Source organism: Vombatus ursinus, unplaced genomic scaffold (genome assembly GCF_900497805.2).
Source record: "Vombatus ursinus unplaced genomic scaffold, bare-nosed wombat genome assembly UNPS02014794.1, whole genome shotgun sequence".
Taxonomy (NCBI): domain Eukaryota; kingdom Metazoa; phylum Chordata; class Mammalia; order Diprotodontia; family Vombatidae; genus Vombatus; species Vombatus ursinus.
In genome coordinates, this window is record NW_020954572.1 from 30,820,023 (window position 1) to 30,833,696 (window position 13,674).

Here is a 13,674-nt window from a genome sequence, read left to right on the forward strand (position 1 = left end):
TCCTGGCGCTCCCAGTTTAGCGTAGCTTACATACACACAGCCCTGTAAGGTTCACGGAGCGCTTTACATCCGGTAACAGAGAGGCTTTTACCCTTTTTATGTCTTGGTCCCTTTTGCGAGGCTGCTGAAGCCTGTGGCTTCCTTCTCAGAATAATCTTTACCAATGCGTAAAATAAAATGCACAGGATTACAGACAAAACCAATTACATTGAAATAAGAGTACCATCGTGTTTGTTTTTTTAATCAAGGTCAAAGTCTGTCTTTCTTAGCCTCTTTTTCCAATCTTGTTACACCTTATCTCCCAGGTTCTCAGCAAAACAGCAACACTGGCCTCTTGCCTCTAGAAGCGCCGTCTCCCGACTGGGGGGATTTTCGCCGGCTGTTCTGGATGCCTGGCATGCCCCCCACCCCCACTCCCCATCTCAGCCTCCTAGCCTCCCTGGCTTCATTCATGTCCCAGCTAAAATACCACCGTCTACAAGAAGTCTTCCCTAATCCCCCTTAATACTAGTGCTCCCTCTGCTGATTAATCGACAGACAGAGAGAGTTTGTTTGGTTTGGTTTGTACGTAGCTGTTTCCTCCAGTTAGGCTGTGAGCTTCTTGATAACTTTTCTTTGTGTCCCCAGCACTTAACACAGATCTTGACAGAGTTGCTTAGAAAGTGCTTACTATAAATGGCGGCTAGGTGGCGCAGTGCACAGAGACTAGCCGTTGTCCTTAAGCAAGTTGCTTAACCTCGGTTTGCCTCAATTACCTCAACTGTAAAATGAGGGCTAATAATAGCACCTGCTTCCCAGAGCTATGAGGATCAAATGAGATATTTGTAAAACGCCAAGCTATATAAATACTATTATTGTTGACTGGCTGGCCAGGACCCCAGGTTATGAATCCCTACAATAAAAAAACAAGCCTATAGATGGCTTTAATTTCTTCATCTGAGAACTGCCTATTCATATCCTTTGACCATTTATCAATTGGGGAATGACTTGTATTCTAATAAGTTTGACTTAATTCTCTATTTTAGAAACAAGACCCTTATCAGAGAGACTGGTTGTAAAAATTCTTTCCCAATTCTCTACTTTCCTTCTAATCTTGGTTGCATTGGCTTTGTGCAAAAACTTTTCAATTTAATGTAATCAAAGATCCATTTTGCATTTTGTAATGTTCTCTATCTCCTGTTTGGTCATGAGTTCTTCTGTTCTCCATAAACCTGATAGGTAAACTATTCCTTGCTCTCCCAGTTTGCTTACAGTATCAACCTTTAAATCATGAACCCATTTTGACTTTATTTTGGTATACAGTGTGAGATTTTGGTCTATGCCTAGTTTCTGCCATACTCTTTTCCAGTTTTCCCAGCAGTTTTTGTCAAAGAGTGAGTTCTTATCCCAGAAGCTCTAAATCACTATTGATTAGAGAAATGCAAATCAAAACAACTCTGAGGTACCACCACACACCTATCAGATTGGCCAACAGGACAAAACAGGAAAATAATAAATGCTGGAGAAGATGGGAAAAATTGGGACACCAATGCATTGTTGGTGGAGTTGTGAAATGATCCAACCATTTTGGAGAGCAATTTGTAACTATGCCCAAAGGGCTATAAAAATGTACATACCCTTTGACCCAGCAATAGCACTTCTAGGGCTGTATCCCAAAGAGATCATACAAATGGTGGCAAAGAATTGGAAATTGAGAGGATGCCCATCAATTGGGAATGGCTGAACAAGTTGTGGTATGTAAATGTAATATAATACTATTGTTCTATAAGAAATGATGAACAGGCAGACTTCAGAAATACCTGGAAAGACGTGTATGGTCCATCAGACCATACAAGTGAATGAAGTGAGCAGAACCTGGAGAAAGTTGTACACAGTAACAGCCACATTGTGTGATGACTAATATTGATAGACTTAACCCTTCTCAGCCATACAAGGATCTAAGATATCTCCAAAGTCCTCATGATGGAAAATGCTGTCCACATCCAAAGAAAGAACCATGGAGTTTGAATGCAGATTAAAGCATACTATTTGTTATTTTTTTTCTTCTGTTGTGTTTTGTTTCCTCTTTCTGGTGGTTTCTCCTATCAGTTCTAATTCTTCCTTACAACATCACTAATGTGAAAACATATTTTAATAGGAATGTATTTATGTACAGCCTTTATCGGATTACTTGCTGTCTTGGGGAGAGAGGGGGAGAAAAATTTAAAACTCAAAAGCTTATGGAAGTGATTGTTGATAAATCAAAATAAATTAATTTAAAAAAAGAAAATGAAGGATGAACAACAACAAGAACACATACACACACACAAGAGAACAAACCTCTTCTTGAGGTTGAGGGTCTGTTGGAGCGGACCAGGAAACAAAGCCTGAAATCACAGGATTATATCTATAGAACTGGAAGGAAGCTTGGGGAGTTATCTAAAGCTCACTCCCTTCTTTTAGAGGTCAGAAAATTAGGACCCAGAGAAGTTCAGCTGGAAAAAAGGATAGGTAGGATTGAGTTGGTCAGGGAAAAGACAATAAGTAGTTCCTTCGCTTCTTCCTGTATTTGCTCCACCTCCAACACAAACATAAATTTACATTAGAGAGTCACTCAGGTCAACAGTATTCCTGTTCGAAAATGGAGGTGTCCATTGAATTATATTGAGAAATTATAAAAACCAACTAGGCCAAAGGTGAGATATGAGAAGGCATTTTTCTACCTCCCCACTTCTTTGGCTAGGTGAGGGACTGTGGATGTGGAACACTACATAGATCAGAATTATCTGACACTTTGGTTGCTTTTTCTGAACAGTTATTTCTTTTTTCTTTGTTGTTTTTTGTTATAGAAGGGATGACTCTTGGAGCATTAAGAGGGATACATTGTGAAATGCAGGTTTTGTAAAAACAAAAGATAAATAATTTTATTAAAGAGAGAAGAAAAATGCATATGTCCTAGTGAAAGGATCGTTTGTATCCTAGCATGGAGTTAACTAAATCCAAACACTTTTCCTTAGAACAGTGAAAGGAAGTTTTGAAAAAGGAAAAAGTCAAAGGAGCAATAGACAAATGTCTCTCCTTCATCCTCCAAATATTCCTAGGTCACACAACAGAAATTCCTTTTTTTGTACCTACCTCACTTGTTATAGGAAGTAGCTATTTGGCAAATGGCCAGGAGCATAGGTCAAACTACATAGATAGCCCTGTAAGGTGAGCAAGGATTATTTAAGATTTTGTAAATTCTAAGTACATAATTTAAAGGGAATGCTGTTCTTCACACAGACCTCTGATCTTCGTCACCAGGGGACATGTTATATATGTTGGGGAACAGTGAGGCAGAGTTGAAGGGCAAAGGTTTACTGCTAAGATTATATTTAGAGAGAGTAGAGTTTGGAAAGGGAGATGGGAGTACAAAGATTTGGTGAAAAGAATACTAGATTTGAGATTAGGAGAAGTATTGAGTTGTTTTCTTTTTTTGTTTTTTTTTTTGGTGAGGCAGTTGGGGTTAAGTGACTTGCCCAGGGTCACACAGCTAGTGAGTAACATGTCTGAGGCCAAATTTGAACTGAGGTTCTACTGACTCCAGGGGTGGTACTCTATCCACTGCGCCACCTAGCTGCCCCATTGAGTTGTTTTCTTGGCAAGATACTGGAGTGGTTTGCTATTTCCTTCTTCAGCCCATTTTACAGATAAGGAACTGAGGCAACAGGGTTAAGTGACTTGCCTAGGGTCACACAGCCAGTAAGTGTGTTAGGCCAGATTTGGATTCAGGTAGATGTGTCTTCTTGATTCCAAGCCCAGTGCCCCATCCACTTTCACCACCTAGCTGCCCCAGTTAGGGGGTTAGGAGAGAGCTAAATTCAAATCCTAGATATGATACAACCTGGTTATTTGATGCTGGGTAAGGCACAATTTCTGTGGGCTTCAGTTTCCTCATATATAGAATGGGAATAATACTACTTGCAATCTCTACCTCACAGAGTTATTGTGAGTAAAGCACTTTGAAAGCACATAATTGTAGCTAGCATTTATATAGTCCTTTTGTAGTGAGAGTAAGTTTGCTACCTTGGCAATAAATTACTCTATCTTTTTGGCCACTATTTTTGTGCAATGTTTTGATGTTTGTTTTTCATAACTTGTTTTTCAATATTAAGATAAGCATCTGTGTGGTATAGGTTAGTAAAAAAAACTTATTTGTATTCATAAACAAATAGTAAACATATGGGATCCCCAGATAACTGCCACCAATGACAAATTTGGTAAACGATCAACTTTAGTTTATGTCATCAAGCATCAGTCAAATTAATTGGTAAACAAATTAGGTCATTAACTTACCAATTAGAATTTGGGTGTAACTAGCCAGCACCCATAGCTAGAACTATAAGAAACCCATTAGAGACCCTCAGCCTCCAGTTTGTCCTTGGGTCTCTAACCACCCCCACTCCCCCAGTCCCTCCCCCACGCCCATCCCCACCTCACTCAAATATGCTGACAACTATCAACCCTGTTAGTATTCCTTTGTGTGCAGTGTTGATTGACAGATTTGCTGATTTTCCAGGCAACCACTTCCGAGAGAATCAACTCTGCTTCTGGCTGGGAGGAGAGGGAACTTAGTCATTGATTACCAGTATGAGGCATGCTTTCTGGTTAACTCTAGGAAAATTAGGTTGGCAGTTTGTTCCTAGTAGGCTTAATGTTTGTATTGCTTAATAGAAAATATTAACTGATGTTTGTATGCATTTGATTAATAAAGTTTGATTGTTGGCATTGAGAAGTATAAATCCTATTAGTGATTACATTGCACTAGTTAACATAAGTAATGGTAAATTGGTTTTGCATGTGCCCTGTATGTTACATCTTTAAGGTTTGTAAAACATATCATATGTTATCATATTTGATCCTCACAACAACTCTGGGAGGTAGGTGCTATTAGTATACCCAATCTACAAATGAGGAAATTGAAGCACAAAGATGTCAAGGGACTTGTCCAGAGTTAACTCACTAATAGAGTCTAAGGCAGGATTCAAACTCTGATCTTTCTGACTCCAGGCCCAGCACTCTACATTGTGTCACCTAATACTTGTGGGTGAAGATGGAAATTAGAGAATCAATCGATTTATCTTACAACAGCCCTTTTAGGTAAGTACTGTGCACATTATCCCCATTTTAAACATAAGAAAATAGACTCAGAGATTAAATGATTCACTCATGGTGATACCCAAATAAATGTTCATTAGAGAGGTAAAGAGAACTGTGGCATATTTATTTGTAGGAGGTAGCATCAGAAGCAGCTGTGAGGCAGAAAAGCTTTATGAAGACTCCAAGAAGGAACTGTCTTTAAGCTTTTTATCTTCCCCACATCCTAGCACAGCACCCAGTGGATGCTTAATAAATGCCTATTTAATTTGAATGGAATGGAATGACCTCTATAGAATGGGAAGAGCAGCAATCATTCCATGCAGACGAGTCTAGTTTTCCCCTTAGAGTCAATGAAACTGTCTTCAAAACTTAATTGTTCAAAAGGACTAGCTTTCTGATTGTGTAAAAGCAATCATGAGCTGTTCAGCCTTGACACATCCTGCTGACTAGGCACAGCATTGTAGCAAATGTAAGTCAGGAAAGTTTCCCCCAACTGACTCAATGCTGTATTCTTACTGAATATTTCTCTTTGCTATTGTTAAGTAATTTTTTGTTGTTGCTGTTGTTAAATGGTCTCATTGTGTTCCATTCCCAAGCCTGAACCACTAAACTGGCCTGAGTCAGACCTGGCCCAGAACTAATGAAATAGAAGTTTTTAAAAAATGTTACAATTGTAATATCAAAATGAGACTCAAATTTTTAGAGCTCAAGACAGTAGATAGCCAGTAAAGTAGTACATGTAGAGGGCTGGACTTCATGATCTCTGAGGTTTCTTTTAATTATAAATCCAATGATCCTGTAATAAGGATCTATATAATACCCAAGGATCCTATAATAAGGGCTCTGGATTAGTGGATTGCAAGCTCAATACAAGTCTACAGTATGACATGGCATCCTAAAAAACTAATGCAAATATGAATCAATACAATCATAGTATTCAGAACAAAGAAGGGTATATTCTTGCTATACTATATCTGTGCCTAAATTATTGTGTACAATTCTAGGTGCCTTATTTTAGGAAGGATAGTAATAAGTTGGAATATGACAAGAGATATGAATCCAAGATGGTAGAGAGACTCTAAAACCATGTCATTGAAGGAACTAGGGAAATTAAGCTTAAAGAAAATAAGACTAAGAGGAGGAACATGTGATCATTGTATTAAAAAATGTGAAGGGTTGTCATCAAGTTGGGAAAGGATGAGATGTGTTCTATTCGGCCTCACAAGGGGAGAATTAACAGAAATTAATGGAAATTGCAGAGGCAGATTTCAGCTAAGCACAAGGAAAAGACTTCGTAAGAACTTGGGCTGTCCAAAAGTAGAATTGACAGCCTCTGGCAGTAGTGAGTTCCTATTCACTGGGAGTCATCAAGAAAAGGTTACATAGTCAAGTTTTTAGGGATATTAAGAGACTACGAGTTAGATGCCTCCTAAGATCACTTTGAACTCTGGGATTTTATGGCTTTTGGAATAAATGAACACCTTGTTTTGGTCCTAACCTGTTATTTTATTGGTATTTGGAACTCCCCATGAGGAAACTTCCTCTACAAATGTAGACCAACATTTACTGTGCAATTTTTCTTCTTAGAGAGCTGTGGCAGGGTGTTGAGAATTTAAGTGATTTGCCCAGGGTCACATAGACAGTATGTTTCAGGGCCAGCACTTGAATCCAGGTCTTCTTGGCTCCTCATATACTCTATTAATAATGAAAACAGAATCATTTAACAGAACAAGCTCTGGAATGGGTGGTAGGATAACTGGATTCTAATCCCAGCTCTCTCACAATCATGAAGACTTCTCAAAAACTCATCTCCATGAATGTATAGCACTTAAAGATTCCAGACTTGCTCTTCTAGCCTACATGTGCCCTAGGAGGTTGGTTCCCCAAGATGGCAGGTGGCTATATCCCCCTCAGGGGCCTGGAGGTAACCCTGTAGATTTGGACTGTCTTTTTATTGCTATCTATACTGTTGTGTTCTCCCCAGTAGCAGTTGCCTGTTACAGCTAGTACCTCTCCTATATAATTGACTAACCCAGTAATTAATGCCCCAATATCATTTAACCAATTAACTTCAATTAGCTTTTTACAAAGGAATATTTACTGAGAGAAATACACACACACATACACACGCCAAACTGGGGGCACACTCTCTCCTTTACCAACTTGGTCCCCATGGATGTTGGGCTCAGATTTAAAGAGATTGCAACAAAGCACTGGCCCCAGCAAGATCAGTTTGGAATGCTGCATAGCTTCTGGATGAGTTGCTCTCTTACTGTATGTAGGACATGGCTTCTTGGCTGCTGTTAATCTGCTGCTAGGCTGAGTCCCACAGATTGGTCCTTGGGACTATACTCCTCACCAGGCTCAGCTCCTGGCTGATTCTGGTATGGACTACAGGTCCTGAGCTCCTCATGCTCTTTTGACCTTTCAAAGCTCAGAAGATCATAGCCTAGTGCCTAGTCCATTTCATCTTCACACACACACACACACACACACACACACACACACACACACACACACCTGTAGGCTTATATCATTTACGGACTTGATCACCACCAGGCAAATAGAGCTTGAAATGACTGATTAATGCCTTTTGTATCCATACTTAGTTGTGGCTCAGCAGCTAATCAAAAAGGCCTTTTCTTCACCCTCTAGTAGAAAGGGTCATAATGTATTACTAAAATGTAATCATAAAATACCTAAATATAGTCATACTTTCCCATGCTCTGAAGTGGAGGGCTAAGGCCCTCCATTCCATGTCATCATGAACTTCTAGAAACAGGGTCACCAGACCTCCACATGGGTATACAACATGCAGAACACTACATATGCTCAAAGAATGGAGCTCACTTTGTCTCATCCTCCCACCTAGGGAGCAAATATATACTTAAAATTGTATATATACTTATATATATATAGTCCTTATATGTGTTTATATTATATATTATTATTATTAATATTATATATATACTTAAATATATATATACTTAAAATATATATTTAAAAGCTATAGGGGGCAGCTAGGTGGCACAGTGGATAGAGCACCGGCCCTGGACTCGGGAGCACCTGAGTTCAAATCCAGCCTCAGACACAAAATACTCACTTGCTGTGTGACCCTGGGCAGGTCACTTAACCCCATTGCCTAGCCAAAAAAAAAAAAACAAACTATGACAATATAATAAATGTGTTTGCTGATCTCTGATCATTAGTATCAGGTAAGGCATAAAATTACAAGGCCATAGGCTCAACTCCTGGCCTTGAGCCCTCCCAAAATCCTTGATTGGTAAGCATTCTCTAGTCTGACTCAGACCCAGCACGCTGTTCTCTGACCATTTTCATGCCATGACACTGTGTGCACACACACCCATGTTCTATGTTCCCACTTCCCTTAACCCCAGCTTTTCACCTCTAGTTCTGGGTACAGTAATCAAATCAATATAACCACTCTGGGAAAGGATATGCTAGGGAGTTGCCCTTTGTCTCCATTCACCATCCCTATGCATTCCCAGATTCCTCCCTGACCACTACTCCTCTATTTGTGTTGTCTTCCCATATTAAAATGTAAGTTTCTTGCGGGCAGGGATTGTCTTGCTTTTTTATTTGTATCCCCAGTGCTTAGCACAGTGCCTGATGCATAGTAAGCACTTAATAAATGCTTCTTTCATTCATTCATGAGGGGTTGTCTATAGATGGTATCATCTTCTAGATGTTCGTGTTTGTGCCTGGCATCGTGTTGGTTGCTTCAAGTACCAGAATATTGCAAAGCCTCCTGGAGAAGATAATATCCATTTGAAAGTTTGCCTCAGGGGTGGGGAACTTGCGGCCTTGAGGCCACATGTGGCCCTCTAGGTCCTCAAGTGCAGCCCTTTGACTGAATTCAAACAACTGAATTTGTTATGTGAACAAAATTCATAACCTGCATAATTAGAGGTATCATCCAAATACATGAGATCACTGATCTGTTAGAGTATCCAGTATGTCTGAAGTACTCATTTGGTTACCATTTAAAACTTAAAAATTATTTCTTGCTATTATAACAGCTCAAATTTATATGTGGAAAAGCCTTTTAATAATTTGAACTGTGTAGTAATGAAATGGGCTCCTTAGTAGGTAATGAATTTCCCATCCCTAGACATCTTTAAACGTAAGCTATAGATGGTCTTTGCTGGGCATGATATAAAGGTGATTCATGCTTCAGGTATGGATTAGATTTAATGACCTTTAAGATTGCTAACCAACTCTAATACTTTATAATTCTATGTAGGGTTTTTTTTGTTTATGTTCTTGTTTTGAAAATGAAGACCTAGACCTATGATTTGGTCCATGTGGGAAAACTCCCTAGAGAAGTATAGAAATTCCCTCCACTGCAGATCAGCAATTCACCTGGAACTAATTTCTTAGAGAGTTACCTGGGGCACTGAGAAATCATTCAATCAAGAGCTAAAGACATAAAGACAAAAAATTAAATAGTCTTTATCTTCAAGGAGCCATATATTCAAAAGGGGGTAGGGAAGGAAAATATTTGCATATATAAATATATGTAAAATATGTGCAAGATAATTTGGGAGGATGGACTAACAAGCTAAAGGAATCAGGCATTTGAAGTGAACTTTAAAAGAAGAGAAGTAGAGATTCAAAGAGGAGAGGTTAGAAGTGGGTGCATTCCAGGCATAGGGGACATGCAGCCTATGCAAAGGAAAGGAAAAGGGAGATGGAGTATTGTGTTTGAAGAATAGGAGGAAGACCAGATTGATTGGATCAGAGGGTACATGATGAGAAGCAATGTATAATAGAAGCTTATAAAAGCAGCTTGGAAGCCAGGTTGTGAAGAGCTTTAAATGCCAAACAGAGAAGCTTATATTTGGTCCTATAGGTAATAGGGAGCTACTGGAGTTTTTTGAGTTAGGGAGTGACATAGGGAGTGACCTGTTAAACAATTTGTCCATGATTTTACAGTTTTCCCTACAACAACCCCATAAGTAAATGTAATGCAAATATCATCCCTACTACTGTACAAATAAGGAAACTGACATGGATGTCTAAATTCTAGGATTTTTGACTCAAAGTCCAGTTCTTTTCCCACCATTCCATACTACCTATCCATTGTCACATGAATCATAGTATTGAGTTTCTTCTATGATAGTTAGTATATCATTTCTGTAGTTGCTCTGACATTAAAATTCAAGTAGATCAGTTTTACTTATTTCCCTTGGAAGTCAGAAATAATGGGTAGCAGTATTAAGCCAGATAAAGCTCTCAAGAAAAAAAATTTTTTTTGCTTCTGCTCACCCAGGAAAGTTCAATATGAAAGGTTCTTTAATTTCTAATCTGATACCTATCATCACTACTTATTTTTTTTTTTTTATCTCAGCTGGGAAAAGGTATATACTTAAGAATGTGTGATCTCATCCACAAAGATCCTCCCCATGAAAATACAGACAGCAACCCATCTTCCCCTTTTTGTTCCTTTGAGATTGCTTATGCCCCCCCCATCAATCTTCCTTAAAGGAAATAGCCAGCATATTACAGGTCTTCCGATAGTTATTTCTTGAAACATTTAACGGGTATCAGGGCCAGCAGGGTCATTGGAAAAAAACCACCACCACCACAAACCTAAAAGATCCGTCTCATATTTTCGGGCTGCATTGTCAGGGACACTTATGGTTAGAAGTATAATGGTTACAGCAGTGCCTGAATGAAAGAATGAACCCTTTCCCATGAATATGGAATAGAAAGGAATGGAAAATTTTCCTCTGCTCCCTGCCACCCACACATCTGACTCCTAGGCATTTGTAGAGACCTGTTGCCTTTCCCAGAGGAATATACACAAAGGACTTTCTCTTAGTTTGAAGCTAGATACTTACATGGACTACACAGCCTCACTATAAAGAATACGAATTTCAGTAAATTCTTATCACTATACTTGCAGAACTCCCCTGCTCTATTGTGGAGGCAGGTTCTTTCAAAGGGCTTTCCTTCCTCTTTAGTAATATTTTGTATGAGTATACATAGGGCAACTTAGAACATGCTCCTCCTTAAATCCTCTTAAAATTTCTCGGTGATAGGTAGAAAACACCACTCCCCAGATGAAATTATTTGGTCATTGTCACACAGGAGATAAGTAGCAGAATTATTACTAGTTTCCGAGTGTCAAGAGTCTCTTTGATAGGGTGTACCTTGTCTTTTGAGGAAAGCAGAATACTACCCAATGCTGAATAAAAACCCAAGGGACAAGAAGACCACAGAGGATGTTACTGAGGTTTATTGTCAGTCAATAAATATTTATCAAGCACATACTATGTGCCAGGCACTATATTAAGCGCTGAGAATACAAAGAAACAGTAAAGCACATTTAATAAGCAGCTCCTATGTGCCAGGCATGGTGCTAAGTGCTGGATTTAGAAAGACGTGAACCCTGCTTTTAATGAGGCAATCTGGAACTCCCTCCTATTGGAATACCAGAGGATTTGTTTTTCAACACCCCAAATCCTGAGTTTTTATGAGCTGAGGTGTTTTTTTGTTTGTTTTCAGTTTTCTGTTTCTGATTATTTGCCTCTAAAGATTAAAGCTGTTCTCTGATTAGAGTTCCTGTTGGCCTAAAATGAACCAGTAAATAGGCTTAAAAGGGAGCAGTAACAGGAGAGGCCATACACTAGCTAGCCAAAGAAGGGTGTAACAGAAATATAACCCCTTTGGCAAAGACAGAATTTGCACCCTACGAGAAAGGTCTCCACACAGAGAAAGGCTTCCTAGACAGGTCTAGTAGGAACTCTCCTTTAAGTTCAGTATGGTCCAAAGCAACACTATCTTAAAGCAGTGAAGTAAAAGCATTTATGGAGATAAGTATACTATGTCAAAGCTGGAAGGAGATTTAGAGATGGTCTAGTTTGACACCCTTATTTTACAAATGATAATCTTGAGGCCCATCACTCATCCAAAGTCCCACACTTGGTTCATGGTAGGACAGGAACTAGACCCCAGCGCTCATTTAGCACAGTGCCTGGCACATAGTAAGGGCTTAATAAATGCTTCTTGACTAGAACTCAAAATTACTTACATTAAATGGAATTGTAGGTACATTCATTCCTTCACTAAAACAAATATGCCATTATAGGGGAAACTATTATTCTAGAGAGATATTACTTAGAATAGAGGCAGCACTACATAGTAAGCCCCTTGAGAGTAGGGACTCTTTTAAAAAAATCTTAATGTCAGGGGCAGTGAGGTGGTATAGTGGATACAGCACTGGCCCTGGAGTCAGGAGGATCTGAGTTCTAATCTGTATTTAGACACTTACTAACTGTGTGACCCTGCGCAAGTCACTTAACCCTGATTGCCTCTTTAAAAAAAAAAAGATTAAAAAAAAACCCTTTATTTCCTTAGCATCTAGCACTGTACATTGAACATAGTAGGCAATTAATACTTATTAAATTGAAAAACATTGAACTTGAGAGTCAACAGAATAGAGGTCATAGATAGCATCATAGTGCTAAACTGATTGGGACCTTAGAGAGTTATCTAGTCCAGCTTCCTTGTTTTAATAGATAGGGTAACAGACCTAGATTAAGTTACTTGTCTAAGAGCACAGCAAAAGAAGGTAACAGAGCCATGATTTGAACCTATATCATCTAGCTTCAAGTCTTGTATTTTTTATCACTGTGCCATACTCTCTCAAGGCTTGACAGACTCTTATTAGCAGTGTGATTCTGTACACAACATTCAATTTGGGTCTCTGTTTCCTCATTTGTAGAATGGAGATAATACTAGCACTTTCTACCTCATGAGAAAAGTGCTTTGTAAATCCTTCAGTACTGTAGGTAGAGGAGTAAAGAAGAAAAAAATAATAGCTCTAGCTTTAGACATTTCATTGCACAATACCTGTGGTCCTTAATAGCTTTTCCAAAACGAAACAAGTGCCTTTCAGATTCCTTCCATTAACAAAGGAACAGGTATGCTTCCTGTCTTAGGAATATTTTGGCCCAGGAATAATTAAGGACAACATTGATGGCAGTTGAGCAATTGATTGATATGCATAACCTGTGACTTCTTCCAAAAGGTCTATTCTTTGCAAAAGGCAAGTGAAAATAATTGTAAAAGCCTACGTCTTAATTAGACTCAGGTGGCAGAACCAGTAAGTCAGAAAGATCGTGAATGCTGCTTTTCTCTGAATGGACAGCAGGGGGAGCAAGGGAAGCACCAGTAGCTATTGCATTGTATTTTACTTACTGTTGAAGAAGTTGGAAGCCACTCATCACAAAAACAAATATTTCTTAAAACTTTAAACATGATTGGATTGCTTCCTCACCATCTTATGCTTCAGCTATTATGAGAGCATGTGAATTACATGGCCATAGATATAATTGGAACACTTAGTTGTAAAACGCCCTGATAGAACTTGATTCCGGTTCTCTTTTCATCTTTATGTGTTGCTTCTGTGATTACACATCCCATTACAAATCTATATATAACACACATGCTTCACCATGACATTTTGTTTGTACCAACTGTAATTGCATGTACATCATTCCAGGGAATAGCTCATCTAGGTGACCTGGA